Source organism: Zootoca vivipara, chromosome 5 (genome assembly GCF_965207765.1).
Source record: "Zootoca vivipara chromosome 5, rZooViv2.hap1.1, whole genome shotgun sequence".
NCBI classification, from domain to species: domain Eukaryota; kingdom Metazoa; phylum Chordata; class Lepidosauria; order Squamata; family Lacertidae; genus Zootoca; species Zootoca vivipara.
In genome coordinates this window covers 17,006,131-17,023,738 of record NC_142588.1, presented here as the reverse complement: position 1 = coordinate 17,023,738, position 17,608 = coordinate 17,006,131, and the positions used below count along the sequence as shown (strand labels likewise).

General features: G+C 44.2%; 1 protein-coding gene across 2 annotated transcripts in view; it reads right to left on the bottom strand.

Moving 5' to 3' along the window:
• Nucleotides 1-15,440, bottom strand: part of ANXA11 (annexin A11) — a 33,750-nt gene extending 18,310 nt beyond the window's left edge. Inside the window, exons 1-2 of one of the 2 annotated variants that reach the window (XM_088669503.1) lie at nucleotides 15,349-15,440; nucleotides 4,199-4,366 (exon numbers count right to left, since the gene is read on the bottom strand). The gene's annotated coding sequence lies outside the window, so the exon portion shown is untranslated. The remainder of the gene's footprint in view (nucleotides 1-4,198; nucleotides 4,367-15,348) is intronic. The other variant, XM_035138660.3, reaches the window with a different exon arrangement.
• Nucleotides 15,441-17,608: the final 2,168 nt, after the last annotated feature.

The window sequence follows — 17,608 nt, the reverse complement described above, 5'->3', positions numbered from 1 at the left end:
GGTGCTACTGGAAGGAATTTTTTTTATTTTGTTTCAAATCCAGGAGAGCAAGTTTTTGATGTTATACTTAGATCCCTCTGCTTCTGGAACTGTAAAGCTCTTTTTAAAAAATACAGCCATAATAGGCTCATTCATTCCTACCAGCCACCAAATGCCAGCAAGTAAAGAGGGAACAAGGGGCACAAGCGAAGAACTGTGCTAGGAGGCAACACAAGTCGGCAGGCAGAGAAGCTTGTTGATTTAGCTGCCTCCCTGCCGCGTTGCTATGCCAACTTACCCACCCAGCGTTACCTGCAGGAACTATGGCGATACTGTAGAACCACATTCCAGTTAGAACTGTGCTAACCGGAAGCTGCACATGGATAATTTCAGAGGCGTTATGAACTAGTGAAACTGGTAAAACATTTATGTTATTCCTATTTTACACACAGATGGAAGATGAAAGAGATTTGAGAGGGAAATGGTGGTGCACCACAAGGTCTTTCCCAAGGTTTGAAATTCCTTTAGAATTGCTTTTTTTTGCAATTAACTGGAAATGGAATCAAAATGGCTGTTTCACACAGCACTTTCTGCAACTATAATATTCAGCAATGCCCCTGCCCATGACAAGTATAGTTTTCTGCTGCTTGCCCCCAGGAATATCTTTACCGCTGAATCAGAGCCAACGTCAATTGAGTTTTCTCCGGATTGATGTTTGCTCCAATTCACTGCTGAAGAGTGGGGTATTTTTTTTGGGGGGGGGGGGACTGTGGGACAAAGGCAAAACTACTTGGACTCGCGCCCAGGAAGCACAAGACAAGCCTGGATAGCTCAGTTGGATAGAGCTGATAATGTGAATGTTGCAGGTTCGATCCCCATATGGGACAGCTGCATATTCCTGCATCGCAGGGGGTTGAATTAGATGATCCTCAGGGTCCCTTCCAACTCTAGCATTCTATGATTCTATAAGCAGAAAACATCTGGGACCCTTTCATCTGAACTGCATGGTTTTATTTAACCAAGGTGCACTGTTACAAATGCACTGGCACCAACCATGGTTAATACTGAAAAGGATTGCCCATATCTCTTGTAGCACATTGCACGTAGCACAGACCAAATGGGAAAAAAGTAGTGTGAACATGCCTCCTCCCTCCTCCTCCAGAGTAATTCAACGGATCACAGATTCAGTAGCATCAATCCAGAATCCATTGTGACAAGTCAAATGTAGCCCACGAGCAACCAATAAAGAACTGCCAGGTACTTAACACCCCCCCTTCACGTTTTTGCAGTTCTAGGGAGGTAGGAAAACCATGAGTCTTCATTGAGTCCTCACTGGGCTGCCATTCAGAACCAGCAGGTTGAATTTGACTTGGTGGGGGGCAAGCTACACAGATCAATCTCTGTAAACTGAAACCAGATAATTTGCAGTCTACCATCAGTGTGGGAGGAAACACTGGGAACAAAAGCAAGAGGAAAATAGCCAGTCCTCAACAACAGGATGTTGTACTGGAATTTTTAAGCCTCATGCAGTTTCCAAGGGAAGATTCCACCCACAGCAAGTTAGAGGGAGTTAAGAGAAATGGGGAGCTGAACCACTCAATTGCCCTCTTCCTTCACGTTTCCCCAAGACTGAACGAAATGGAGTGAGCCACTGGAACACAAACTAAGGATGCTAGATACAACTTATTACTACTACAGGCCAGCACAACTCAAGGCTCAATAACCTCAACACACCCTACTGACTGTCCATGGATGATGGTCCACCAAATAGCTGGACAAAGCTCCTGTTGTTGCTGCCAGGGCAGAACTTTAAAGAAGAGAGCCATGAAGCCCCTGGCAGATCATGATGCAGGGACGGTGGGCTGCGTGAGGCTTGGCTAGTCAGTAGTTGCGCAGGCCTGTAGTTAACGGTCGGATTCCCACCATTAAAGCACCAGGAACTGAAATTGCTTTGGTTTTGCTTCTAGATTTCTCAAGTTTCCTACTTAACAATCTGAAAGCTCCTTAGGGAGAAATGCCTTAGGGTAACAGACTCATTCTGCTGCATCTTAGATTTCATGGCCTTTCAACCCCCCACCCCACCCCCCGGACGTCCTGCATCTGAAAGTGCGACTCACTTGATCAGGTGAGCTCTAGCCTACTAAAACTTACGCCACAATAACTGTTGCCTTTAAAGCTGGGATGGTGGGACTAGATGACCCTTGGGGGTCCCCTCCAACTCTTCCAAGTCTATGAGCACAGTTTAAAACCAAAGTTCTTATACTGTGACATTCTAAAAAACCATTTGGAGGTTCTTCCCATCTTAATTCGTTTTGATTTTTAAAGTTACAATAAACTGTTGCAGAGGGGAAATGACTTAGAACAGGCCTAGGCAAACTCCGGTCCTCCAGATGTTTGGGACTACAATTCCCATCATCCCTGACCACTGGTCCTGTTAGCTAGGGTTGATTGGAATTGTAGTTCCAAACATTTGGAGGGCTGGAGTTTGCCTATGCCTGACTTAGAATTAAAAAAACAAAAACAAAAAGTGGAGAATGGAAAGGAAGGAATGGCAGTTGTTCATTCAATCAGGTGCATAAATAGGCACTTGCCAGTAACAAGTAACTGGTTCCAGGAGACAAGACAAGGAAATAGGCACAGCACACACAGCTGATCTAGGCATAAGTGCTGACAGACTAGTCAACTCTGTTGCCAGCAGCAGTTGTGGGCTTATCAGCAAAGCTACCAAGGCTGCCGTAAATGCAAACCAGGGAACCTGACACCACGAAACTGTGGCTTTTAATTTTTTTAAAAAATGCCCTGGCTCTCAGTTTATAGAGATGAGCACTTGTTTCTACACTCGGACCTTTGAGTGCAGCTGGGGCATTGCTCCTACACAATTCGCTGGTACCACCAAGTGTTTAACGTGTCGCTATAATCCCCATAATATTGCACAATGCCCTTCCCTAAGGGAAAGCAGAAGCAACTCCTTTCCTGCTTCTCCCTTCTATTAGCCCCTATTAAAACCAGGCCCTTCCTCCTTCCTTATTTGATGTATTTTTAAATGACTCCGACTTCGCTCTGCTGCGAGAGCCCTACAATTTGCAATTTCCTGGTTATCTCCCAGTCACCATCAACCCTGCAGGGGAGTTGTTCTTATCTGCAGCCTGAGTAAATCCTACCAATGGCTTGTTACGTGTTTGCCGTCACTGTTATTACCGCAACTGCGCAACAAGAACGATATGGGGAACACCGTGGAGATCCCTGAGATGCGATGGAATTCTGTGTTGCCTGGATTCCGCATTCAAACTGAGGTTGCGAACAAAGTCCACTCCATAGTTCATTCCGGCTGTCACAAAAGAGGCAAACGTAGAAGGTGATCCTTGCACCCTGTCACCTGCCTCAACTGCAAGTACGCTCCCACCAGGTGCATGATGCAATAAGCAGGGTTAGAAACTCAGATATATGAGCCAATCGCCAAATGGACCTTAAACCCAGGTTACGGTCGCCACAACGGAATGTGTAGGTGCCTTTCTCCCCTGTCGCATTTTGTTGTTGTTGTTGTTGTTATATTATTTATTATTATTATTATCATCATCATCCACTTTTATACCGCTTTATATTTTAAAGGGAAAAAAATCACAGAGCGATTCACAACACATTAAAACATCAAATAAAACAAATCCAAGCCACAAGGAAAATATTTCAGATCCTTCTCTAAGTGACATTTTGCTTTCCCTGTACAGTGGACGCTCGGGTTGCGAACGTGATCTGTGCGGGAGGCACGTTTGCAACCTGCAGTGCTGCGTCTGTGCACACGCGGGTTGCGATTTGGTGCTTCTGCACATGCACGAGCACCGAAACACGGAAGTAACCCATTCCGGTACTTCCGGGTTTGGCACGGTGTGCAACCCAAAAACACACAACCTGAAGTGTCTGTAACCTGAGGTATGACTGTATTTATTTAGCTACTCAATCTATAGAGCTGCCCCATAGCAGAAGAACTATTGGAAGCCAGTGGGGTGTAGCAATTAGGGTGTCGGACTAAGGTTAGGGAGTTCAGGGTTCAAATTCCCATTCAGTTATGAAGGTCACTGGGTGACCTTTGGCCAGTCATAGCTAGCCTCTTAACCTAGCTAACAGGGTAACTGTAGGGATTAACTGGGGGGGGGGGGCGAACCATGTACCCATTGCAGAAAAAGGTGGGATACAAATGCAATAAATGAGCTCTTCTGCTTACCTGCTTAAGGAAGCAGGAGGGCCCAGTGAGATGGAAATGTCAGTCGCCAACCTGGCGTCCAGAGATCTCCACGTGGTTGCATTGGACCTGTGCCAGTAACAAAACGTGCCTGGCTAATTTCTAACACTGGTAATAAGCGATGGTGTGCCTCTTCAAAAGGAAAACAGACTGAAAGGGGAGAAGACGCTTCATCATAATCAAATCAACACACACCCTAGGGTGAAAATGACCTCTGAACAGACTAAAAGCAGCATGATCAATTGGGGGGGGGGGAGACACAAGTTTAGGAGATAGATGGTTGTTATCAATCCAGCCAGCGCACCATAACAGAAACACTTAAGTGCTACAACAGTCTTGACAGTTAGAGCCACCAATATGCCAAACCTGACTAGCATCCTCTTTCCTCCTCATGCAAATCCCACAGCCTTCCACGTACAGGCCCAAGGGAAATTCTGAATGACAAGGCAAGAGGTTACATCATGTTGTTTCCTGGTTTGCAAGCATGCACAGGTTGTGGAGCTCTCTCTCTCTCTCTCTCTGGTAACGTACCTGCATTGGGTAATATGTTATCAAGGTATCTTAAACAAACAACCCCAAACTCACCAAAGGGCGCCCGGAACAAACTCCGGAAAACCGTAGCAGATGGGACTCTGGTGGTATTTTGCAATCCCAGCTAGCAGGCTTACACCACCAGCATCAGAATTTGGAAAGAGTAAACAACTTTCATTACAAAGGTATTACAAAGGCAGAAAATATCAATTTGCAAAGAATATTGGGTGGGGGACACACTTTTTTTTAAAAAAAAAAAACCATCAACGTCTCAGCATGGCAGTAACTCAAACATCCTCTGAAAGCAAAGAGAGAAGAGGGAAGTGTTTGTTAAGATAATTTGCAGATGGAATGTGCTTTTCCTGCCTTACAATTCTGGGAAAACGCTGCCCACTTAATTGGAACTACTTTCAGTCGATCACTGGTGTGCTTTTAAGCTAACCTGATAACTGATTAGATTTTGCAGTAGATGAAACAAACCTGAAAAATAGATAGTGGTTTTCCTAGAGAAATTTACTCTCAGCTCCTACTGCCATTCCTGCCAACCTAGCAGTTCGAAAGCACGTCAAAATGCAAGTAGATAAATAGGAACCGCTACAGCGGGAAGGTAAACAGCGTTTCCATGCGCTGCTCTGGTTTGCCAGAAGCGGCTTTGTCATGCTGGCCACATGACCTGGAAGCTGTACACCGGCTCCCTCGGCCAATAATGCGAGATGAGCGCGCAACCTCAGAGTCAGTCACGACTGGACCTAATGGTCAGGGGTCCCTTTACCTTTTACCTACTGCCATTATTTTAAAGCAATCCCTAGAGCATGTGTTCTGCTTGCTCCATTAAAAATATAACCGCAGATGACACAATATTGACAAAGGGCAAGTACAAATACACAGAGCAGGAGGACAAACTACCCAAATATAGGAAGAACTATTAGAACATGTTGCATTTGGCGTGGTCTGTTCATACACACTCTACAGCTTTCCTCCTTTTCCACACGGTTTCAAACAAGGCAAGCCCCTGCAGCCAGCCAGCCAGCCAACTCTGCATTTAGCTGTCAGCTCAGAAATATTCAGGCCCACCCAAAGGGGGAAATTATATTTAGGAGTTGCAGAGCCAGGCAAGCAACTTTGGATAGGAGCCACCCACATTGCCAGCTAAACAAGGAAGAAACCCAACATGTGGGATCACCCTGTCGAAAGCTATCCATAGCACAGCCTAATGTAATATTTTGACTTTGCAGCTGTAAATGTGGGCCTAGGTCACAAAAGTGAAGTTCAAATTGAAAGAATGTGACAGGCGACATAAAACTGAAGTGCTTTTGCTTAGTTTCTGAATGAAGCTGAACCTGCCTCTTTCATGTTCTCCATTTGAAAACAATGGGTTTTCTCAGGCAGCCAGAGGCTCACACACCACAACTTTTCTAATCCATCATATCCTGTTCTTGAGCTACAAATTTTAGCGCCCAATAATGATGCACACGAAGATGGCCACACATTAAAAGTAGAGCTATTTTTCTAGTGGAAAAGAGGTGCTGGAACTCGCCGTGAACGCCTCTTGTCCTCTTATCATGGCAATGGTGCTCACCTGAAAGGTGTCAGAACTGAGTTCCGAAGAGTCCTGGCTGAAAAAAAGCCCTGCCTTTCAGCTTGAGAAAGATCCAACTGTATCACACAGAAACCTTAAAAGCCACATGAGATGCCTTTGTAACATATTATATATTAGTTTGTGAACTCTTGACTAATCTAAGGAAGCACTGTCTCCTGCAGCCTCGAACTCTGCTTTATGACATGCCTGGTATGAGTGATAAGGCAACAATTCTTTTTATCAGCATTTCCTTTAGGTGCATTTGACCTTTCCAAGATGCAACTATTTAAACGGACCCAGTCCAGCTAATACAGAGAGGTTTTCATATGTGAGACACTTGCGCTGTTCCTGCAAGTTGCTGTCAATCATGGACAAAAGAAAACGGGTGAAACATTTGTAAATGAACACTCCTGTTTATGTGGCTTTTACAAACTGACTGAATCAAGAAATGGGTTGGAGTTCCATGTGTACCGTTTCAATGGTTTAAGAACTCTCTATCAGATTGAAACCTCATAGCTATCACCAGAAAGTTGTTGCTAGATTGCAAATGATATTCTGAAGTGTTGCCCATGAATTACTAATCTAGAAGTTGCAGGGCGCTTTTTGGGTTTTTTAAAAAATTAAAGTGTTGTACATTTTAGCATTTCTATCACTGGAATAGAACACCACCTGCACTTCTACTCTCAATTCACAGGTACCCCAGGTGAAACCTTGTCTGATCAGATACTTCTCAATGTTCAGTGGCGTTTGGAAATTTTACGGTAATCCATTTCCATCTCACCAATTCATTTTCCTGCGCTGAAAGATGAGAGATGTCGACAAAAATATCACCAAGGGAGCCACATCCCTACAGCTATTCCACTGTATATATAACCAAACCCAAAGTGTGCCATAATTTGGCTGAACTTGAAGTACTTTGATCAACTGAAGAGAACATGGAGACTTGCATGCTGTGGGGAACTGAAATGTTCTGAGGCATCTTAATTATCCAGAGGAAACCAGTCTTTTGAAACTCTGGGGAAAACCCAAGGAGTCTTCCTCAAAGTAAAACTTCCTCACAACTACAGAAGGATGCTATGGGCCTCACTAATAAGTATTACCACACCAAATTATATTCAATTATATAAACAGTAACAAAGAATTACCCGGAACCATTTGCCACTGCATATTCCTATTGGATTTAATAGTGACCAGGGTACCAACGGCAAGATGATCATCCCCCAAAAGCTTTTTAAACCATACCTTTCCCAATGAAATATCTAAAGTTTACAAGGCAGACCCTCCCACAGTATTCAAGAGCAAGGCAGATTATATTATGTTTGCTGTTCTTTTGAAAGTATTCTGCGCTCCTGCTGCCACACTCCATCATAAGACTCTTACTAGATCCAGCTGTGGGTGGCTTGAACAGTAGCCAATAAAGTAAAATAAAACCCTGTTCCTCATCCCATTCCCCTGCATTATTTTATACCATCTAGTCATCTAGTGGTGCTTAGCTCAAAAGCTTGCATAATAATGAATCAAAATAAAAAAATTCCTTCCAGTAGCACCTTAGAGACCAACTAAGTTTGTCATTGGTATGAGCTTTCGTGTGCATGCACACTTTTTCAGATACTGAAGAAGTGTGCATGCACACGAAAGCTCATACCAATGACAAACTTAGTTGGTCTCTAAGGTGCTACTGGAAGGAATTTTTTTATTTTGTTTCGACTTTGGCAGACCAACATGGCTACCTACCTGTAACTATAATAATGAATGATGTGGCTTAACTGGTTGCTTTAATGCAGGTACTGGCCCAATATGATTTTTTTCATGTGAGTCAACATAACTACTTTTACCTGTTTTTAAAAAAGTATTGCAGCAGTTAGCATGCTGGGTTTTTTTTTAAGGCACCAGATTAATTTTTCATTACTTTAGCAGTTTCATTTTTTAACAAATAAATAATAAAAGAGAATACTTCTCCCCAAAAGGAAAGTAGGTCAGGAGTAGGAGTTATAAATTTACATCAGAAAACAATTAAAGAGTGAATCACAGGACTCTGGCAAATACACGGCTGAATGAACTTCTTTAAATTGGACAGGCAAGGCATATTTATATACCCCAAAGAAGCACAAAGTTTCTCAATTTATATGTGAGAACTCTCTTGCTGAAGGATAAATAAAGTCTTTCCCTCAAAGCCTGCAGTGTAAATAGAGGCCTACAGTTTTTACAACCTTGGTTTTTTGGTTTTTATTTTTTTACCTAGCAGCATTAATAAAGCCACTGTTTCTATACTGCAGAGTTCTCGTTTAGTTTTTGTACAGATAACTGTAGGATTTCATGCCATGTCCACCAATATAAAGATACTTTGGGGTCAGGGGATGGAGTGGTGCTCCATGGAACCAGTAGGGCAGAAGCCAAGGGAGACAAGAAATGGATAGAGCCAGAGTCAGCTCTGGATCTGATGAAAGTACAACAGCAGGCAGGTGAAGGCTGGCTGAGGGCAGGATGAGACTTTTTCAATATGTAGGATGCAGAACTTAAGAAATTAGTTACCGCAAGAAGCTGTGATGGCTACCACGTTACACAGCTCTCAAAGGAGCTTAACCTGCTGGATCAGGTCAATGCCCATCTAGCAGTGGCATAGCATGGGTAGCCAGCGCCCGGGGCCGTGCAGAGGGGCAGGGGTGGGTGGGAAGGAGGGAAACGGATGGAGTACGTATGTGCATTCAACTGCCTAACAGCGTCCGTGTCACCAAGGAGATTGCAGCCACAGAGATAAGAGTCATTCCATTGTCTGGTTCGCCTGGAGAAGCCGTTTTCAATGGAGCCCAGCGATAGAAGCATGCAGCAGTATTGAGGAAGCACCGGGTGCTGAACTTTTGCACCTGGGGCAACCGCCCCTGCTCCTTGTTCATGGCCATCACTGCCTTCTGTGAGAGCAAAGCCTGCATTTTAACGCAGGCAAAGTCACGGAGGATAAGGGTGTCAATGGCAACTAGTCATGGTGGCTCCCTATATGATGCAGCACAGACTGCTCCGAGCCCCAGCCATGCTAGTTTCAAGGATACTCCATACCATTCCCAGCTTCCCACTTGTTTTCCTTTTCCTCTCTATCAGTCAGCATTATGCAGTCAATGAGAATTAATCTGTTTCAGGTCGCCGTCCCCCCCCCCCATTTTTTTGCTCAAGGTTTTTAAAATACTACCGTAAATATTGGGGTTCCCAGTGCTATTCTTATAAAAAAGAGAGGTGCTGGAGCACACCATGAACGCCTTCCTCGTTCTCTAAGAATGGCAATGGCGCCCACCTGAGAGGTGTCGGCACTAAGTTACGGTGATTTCCGGCTAAAAAAGCCCAGGGAGGAGGGGTTTCTTAATTCTGCTGCCTTCCCCATTTGAGTTCCATCTAAGGACTGACACTCAGGGAACTAAGCTTACTTTTTAAGATATAGAATATATTATGATACAGCTAAAAAGGCAAGCTTCTATTACTACTTTCCTTTTAAAACCACACTGGTACCTTAAGGCTAATCTTTTTATAGGCAAATGCTATATTTAGAGTAGCAGCTCTCTCTCAACTTGGTTTCGAAAGATTGGAATCGCACATGATCATGCATACCATGCTGCCAGATCACATGAATTCTCTATTGTACTTCCTTAGATTGCCACTGGGTTCAAATCAAGCAAACTATAAGCACAAGCAAAGTCTCAGTCACCAAACCATAGTTTGGCTGTTATGTACGAACCAAACCAGAGTGCCCCTCTAAAGCTTTCCAGAATTTTCTCTATAGGGGAAGGTTCCTCAGTAGATGAATCCATCCAAAAAGGTTTCCAGAAGGTATGAAATTTGAAAACCATTAATTTAAACTGTATCCCAGGAATGGCAAATCTATATTTTCAGGGTCTGCACTATAGTAACTTCACTTGGGAGCCAGAGTATATTTTGCCATACAAACTGACCTTTCTGCACAGATGGCAAGGACGTTGGTGCCATCCTAAGGGCTTCAAAACTCTACAGAATTAGATTTACAATCTAGATTTAAACTAAAGCGTTGGATTCGCTCTTTTGGGAACCATTTTCTTACAAGCCAAAAGCACAAGCAAACTTTCTGCCACATCTTGATTTTGTTAGAATTTCCAGGGACAATTATTTCAAAAACTTGTTCCAGCCCAAGGATCACTAGTTGGCCAACTACACTGATCTTCAACACTTGAAGCCTTTCCCCATTACTTTAACAAACCTCTTCCATACCTCCCACGTCCTCCTTCAAATCCTATCCACTGTATTTACATCCTTCTTGAACTGGGGTGCTAAGAAAGTTCATGAGAAGAGTTCCCATCAGCAGTGGAGTTCCTGGCCAGTTCCTGCAGTGCTTGTCCCATTTTAAGAAGCTGCACTGTGCTGGCTGGGCTTCATGGGAGATGTGATCCCCCCAAAAAATGCAGGGCACCCAGTGGGGGAAGGTTGCCACACACTGTGCTGGGCTGTTATGGTTTCCATGACAGCCAGCAATTATGTCACAAGTCAATTATTCTAGAACAGGGGTGGCCAACTCCCAAGAGACTGTGATCTACTCACAGTTAAAAACTGGCAGTGATCTACCACAGTTGTTCAGCTTCTTTGGGGGGAGCCAATGATCTACCAGTGATCTACCACAGACGTCCAGTGATCTACCGGTAGATCACGATCTACCTGTTGGACATGCCTGTTCTAGAAGGATACTGCACTTGATCTTAGGCAAAAGGCCGAGAAGTGAAAGAAGAAACTGCTACTGAGCAATTAAAGCTGTAATGCACAAAGAAACATATGGGAGTTAATGAGGAAGAAAGGGCAATGAAACCAAGCAGCCCTTGGTTAATGAGTCCTTGGTTCCCACATCCCTTTTCCTCAAGTTCGGAGGTCTACAACAATAAAACCTGTCCAGTGTGCTGGAGTTCACAATCAAAAAATTCTCTGCCTGATCATTGATTTGATGTACAGAATTTAATGCATTTACCCTAGGTGCAACTCAAGAGGTTTTCTTGTACAGGTCCCACAGAAATGAAGAGGAGTTGCACGAACACAGTCATTTCAATGGGCTGTTTGTAGTTCAAACTCCTGCTAGACTGTAGCCAGTGTTTATTCATTTGTGTGTATGTGGATTTTGGGTCCATAAAAATCCCCAAACAACCTTGGGCCGCTCCTTCTCTCTCACAACCACCCTATGAGGCAGGGTAGGCTCAGGATAATACAGGATAGCTGCCCACCACCACTGCATGAAACCCTCCCCTCCAAAAAAAATTCATTCTCTGGCCTGTTTTACTAGAGCAGAGTTACAGTATGTTTCTGCATATATTTTTATATGCAACATAGTGGTCATAATTAATACAACCTACTGGATATTCAATACTACAAAATGTACATTTCTATTTTTAGTTTGGTCTCGTTACCACCCTGTTCCGCATTTGCATTCCCCTGCCCAGTAGCTGAGGGATGGAAGCCAAGAGACTGGAATTTGTCCGAAACTGAGCAAGGGACTGACTTACAGCTCCAAGGCCCAAACTGAGGCCACGCCGATTCCTTTTTCCAGACATCCACATGCTGAAATCAAGGTCTAAACCGGACATGAAGGGGCCAGACGCACTTCCTGGCCTCTCTGCCCATTTCACGCATAACACCCAGGGGGAGAAGGTGGCAACTCTTACCACAAATGTTGCGTATGGGCGAAGGCAGCTGAACCCTGCCTCTCCCCTGGTACATTCCTCATTCTTAATCCCATTTTTAATCACTACTCCAGCTGGGATAGAAGCACCCGTAGCAACGGAGTATGGCGAGGTAAGGCAGGGTGGGGGGAACAGGGTTCAGTTGCCAACACACAAATTTCCCCACTTTATGCCCACTTGATCAGGGGAGACGTGCAATGAACACAAATGGTCACCCACTGCCACGGCAAGTTCACACCACAGCTCAAAAGGGTTGGGTGGCAGTACATAAAAAGTTAAAACGGTGCACGGGGGGGAAAGGATTTGATGTTATACCGGCTGGTTCTGCCAATTCTGTTGATCTGCGCAGGCTGAAATCTAAATGAGAATGAACGGTCATTGCAGATATTCACCCCATCATTCTAGACTTGAGAGATCTGCAAAGTGAGCCGGCATAATTATCCCCTACATTGCAGATGGGGAAGGGAAGAAATCGAAAGACCGTGGCTTGGAGCTATCATGTGTAATTTGAACCATGGAATTCCCGCATCTTACTCTCTGGGCAGAGCCACATATGATTTGGGCATAAGAACATTCCTAACTTATCCCCATTCCCGACCAGGAATTGGGGGTTGGGGTTGGGGTTGGGACTTGTGGGGCAGGGGGGTCAGCAGGCTGAAATGAGAGACTAATCCCTCTTGTACCTGTTGCCAGTTCTCCCCTACAAATGTTCTTTGAAGGCTGATCTCAACTGGCCTTGCTCTGGTTTAAGAGCCTACGAATAAACTGAAAGCTGCTTAGAGTCATTGGCAGGGAGGAGGGTTAAGCACCCCACCCCTATCCACTAGCATATTACAATAGCATTATAGGATATGATAGACCAGGAACATAAGCATTTCAGTCACTACAATAGCTTTCAGGTCTACCAACAAGACACACATCCCAAAATAATCCTGGGTGGAGCAGCAGCCATTGGATGTGCAGGAGGCAACCTAACACATCTTGAAGCAGCCCCTAAACCAGAATCCTCTGCAACAAACAACCAGAAACAGGATCCCAGAATCAGCAATGTTATTAGGAACAACTATAGAAGATAAAGAGACAGAACATTCTTTGTTGTCAGTTCAGACACAGGAAGTGAAAGAAAACAATACTGCCACATTTGGGGAACAAGGGCAAGTTTCGCAGACCACATATTCACACCTATGCATTTCTATTATTTATTATTATTAATTACTACTACTAAAACTATTTATTGCTCATACTTCATCCTAAGGTCTCAGGGCAGGTAACAATGACAACATAATATAGAATTCAGTTTTAAGCAACTTAAAATTACAGAAATAAGGTAGGCCTTAAAAATCTGCACCACACATGTCTATAAATTAGTGTAGTACCTAGTGTAGTGTAGTACCTATTTTTTACTTCATAAAAATATTATAGCACTTCAACTGTGCAAAGGATTTTACAATCCACAGAATGCAAGGTGTACAACTTCATGTAAAATTTAAAAAGATCTCTGAGACAACTCATGATTCCACACCCTGTATATATTATGCACAAATAAGCAAATTTTCATAGAGCTGCTTATCTAACATAATTTGGTCTGCCTCTGTTAATCATAGGGAAGATGCTATGTAGAGCACTGAATTCCTCCCCACATCCCAGGTTTGAGATTTCACCAGTCACTGCCCATCTGCTTGCAGGTATTTGTTCTCGAGGTCTTCGAGCTTAACCTTAAGCCCATTGGATGTACGTAGTCTGACAAGGGCAGGCCTACCCCTTTGTACAAGTGGTGTAGAGAAGCAATTCAAGTGTCATTCTAGGACTGCGGAGACTCAGATTCAAATCTCCATTCAGGCATAGAACTCGCAAGGAAGTTTTGAGCAAGTCATCATCTGCCTCACAGGGTTGTTGTTAAGATACAATGGAGGAAAGAGATGAACCATGTATGTTGCTTTGGAGGATGGAAGAAGTATAAATAACAGAATAAAATATATCTTCTGTCCTGCACTTGAGAGCTGCTGTGATGGGACAGGTTACAGGGGGCAAGTAATGCAGATGTTAATTACAGGATTACTGAGATCATGTACTTGAAGCACTTCAAAGGCCAGAAATAAACAACACAAATGCAGCTATTATAAAGGCCCAGTAGAAATTATTTACTTTCACAATGCCAAGGCACCTTACAAGGCAACAACACATAACATCAGAAAGAGAAGTCCCTGCCCCAAGGAGCTTCTAATTTAAAATTTCCCAGGTTTTTTTTAAAAAAGGAAACAAGTAAAGGCAGAGGGAAGGAATGCTGTTAAAAAATCATTCAGAGAAGACATCAAGTATACATTTAAGGAATAATAATAATGGTGGGCTCTCCTTCCTTGGAGGTTTTTTTAGCAGAAGTTGGATGACAATACGCCTTGTCAGTCGAGATTCCTGCATTGCAGGGGGTTGGACTAGATGATCCTCATAGTCCCCCCCCCAGCTCCATGATTCTATTATTTTATGCTGTGAAGCAGGAAAGCTTACATGAGCAGAGTGTGCCATTTTAGGGAGTGAAGCTTAATTTTTGCCACTTTCTTCAGTTAGGGGTCTTGAAAATATGTCTGAGGAATTCAAATCTGCTGTTATTTTTGTGCTTGGACAACATTTAGCTTGGTTAGTCTAAGTCTGATGAAGAAGCAGGTGAACTGCTTTCAGAAACCAAGTAATTTTAATTCTACCTTCTGAAAACATCAGGTAACACTAAATAATAAATATTAATATATTACACAACTACAAGCACTTGGTCATCCCTTTAAACGATTTCTATGTGATTTTACCCACCAAACATCTTATCAAATCTTTTGAATTCCCAAGTCACGTTACAACTTTTGAGCGCCCTTCAAGTTTTGGAAGTTGTCAGTTGAAAAAGTCACCCCGCCCTGTTGCAGAGCAAGGCCCGCACCGAGCCAAGGCTGTTTGACCCAACCAGGAGCAGCAGCCCGAGGCTTCCTCGACCCAACCCAGCACCTCCGCCCTTGGCGGGCAGAGAAGGAAGACTGCAAGCCATGTTTGCGCTTGAGAAGGGAGGGCAGCAAGGAAGGAGCCCTTCCCCAAAACCCAGTTTAGGTCGGGGCGACCCAAGAGAGGAAGAGGGCACCAGCTTCCCCGAGATTCAGCCCCCCTTGAATTAAGAGGGGCCGCTTCACAACCTGCTAAAGGTGTGTGGCAGGGAGTCCCCCGCCTCGCTGGCTTCAGGCGGAGCAAGGCCCGCCTCGCCCGGGGCTCCGTTTCCAGCAGAGACGCGCCCGATGCCCGCCAGCGCCCGCAGCAGCCGGGCACGAAGGCGCAGCTGCGGCCTCCCGCTGGTGCAACCCTCTCACCTGGCAGGTAAGCCCCCAGGAAGGCTGTCAAGGAAGGTCCAGGGAACGCCCAAGCGCTGCGTGTCCTCCCGTTGCTTTCTCAGCCGTGTTCTGCTCGCTTGACTTTTCCGAGAAGGAAAAAAAATAACTGAAGAGCCCAGAAGAGGAGGAGGAGCTGAACTTTCTCCTTCTTCCGCCTCCTCCTGGGCCCTCCCACCTGGCAGCAGCTGCAGTAACAGTTTCGGGTTTCACGCTGCAAACATTTTCGGGTGGAACAAATGACAGGTCTGCTGAGTAACCACTCTGCCCATGAAAGAAATCTCTCATACACACGTGCACCTTCTCTTGCTAAAGCCCCGCCACGCCCGCGCTCGCTTCGGAATATTTAGCTCAGGCGGTTCTTAAGTCCGCTTCTGTTACCAACGGGTCTTTCCATATCAAGTGATCCATTTTTTAAAATCCTCGTGACATCGTTTTCTTAATATTTTGCACACTTATAGAATGACCAAAACTAAGTTTAAATATAACACTCAGCAATTTGGGAATTCCTTCGCCAGAACCAATTGTATGGATCTGTCCCAGAGAAGACACCCATTCACACCCCCACCAGGCAGTTAACTGGGAACTTTAAAAGTGTGCTGCACATTCCCGGGGGGGGGGGGGGGACACGACCAAGGCGTCTCCATTAGAGTCCTTCAGCACAATAACATCTCTTTCTAATTAACGATGCAACAGTGCTGAAATATAAACAGCACCTTCCTTAAACCAATTCTGTTCATAAAAAGACAAAAGGTACCAAAAGTAGTGACATCTATTATTAGCTCAGAGCAAGTACGTTGTGTTAATGTTCATGTGTCTCTGTGTCACAACAGAAGTTGTGTCATCCAGACGTTGGAGCTTATTTCCAAAGCAAATCACACTCCAAGGAAACTGGTACGACACACGCGCCCTTTCATTGGACTCACTTTTTTACATAGTTAAAAATAAATAAAAATCTTTTGTTTCTACAGTCATTACTTCAGTTATTACATAATATTATACCACACTATAACCATAGTTTTGAGTGGTTCTCACATTCAGTTAAAAAACAAAAAAAGTGTTCATACAAACACTGAAATAAATAAAGATAAAATCCACCATAAGACTCAAAAAACCAATATGACAAGGATTAAAAATATTGGTACACCATCTTAAATCCAAAGTCTTGCTAAAACGATAATTTTTTTTACTTACTTCCTAAAGGACCATAGATGAATTTGCCTTATTAACAGGTTCCAAACAGGGGTGCCTTTCCTCAGAAGGCTCTGCACCTTGTAACTGCCACCCACTATAATAGGGACCCAGGTGGCGCTGTGGGTTAAACCACTGAGCCTAGGGCTTGCTGATCAGAAGGTCAGCGGTTCGAATCCCTGTGACGGGGTGAGCTCCCGTTGCTTGGTCCCAGCTCCTGCCAACCTAGCAGTTCGAAAGCAAGTCAAAATGCAAGTAGATAAATAGGAACCGCTACAGCGGAAAGGTAAACGGCGTTTCCATGTGCTGCTCTGGTTCGCCAGAAGCGGCTTTGTCATGCTGGCCACATGACCTGGAAGCTATACGCCAGCTCCCTCGGCCAATAATGCGAGATGAGCGCGCAACCCCAGAGTCGGTCACGACTGGACCTAATGGTCAAGGGTCCTTTACCTTTACCTTATACTACTAATAGCATGCAAAGGGTTGTATGTGGAATATATGGGAGGAGATATTTATTTGGATCAGCAAAACCATGTAGGGGTTTAAAGGTCAAAAACAGCACTTCTGAGTCCAGAAACAAGCAGACAGACAGTGTGGTTCTTTTACGTGGTCTTAGCAGGCAGCACCTGTTAAAATTCTGGCTGCTGCATTATGAGTCAGGTGATGTTCAAATTGTCTTCAAAGGCAGTTCCAGCACATGGGGAAAGAAGGGCTTCTGCCAATTCTGCCATGGAGTAAAGTTCCCGAGCCCTGCTGGCAGAGACCCTTTGCCCACAAGTGGGTGAGTAAGTAAGTAAAACTTTATTTATTTGCGTGGCCTACAGGCCATTGCAACAAAGGATTCATATTACATAACCTGGTAAAAAGGAAAGAAAAAAGAAAAATGCTATATAAAACAATAAAATGTGCTGTCTCGGGATTCAGCATAACACAATTAAAATGGAACAGATGAGATCTTAATTATATGTTCACACAGGCGGCGCTATTGTCCTTCAGCTGGCGGCCCTCAGTCTCATGGCCCTCTCAGTAAATCTGGCTACCTTCTCTGTTG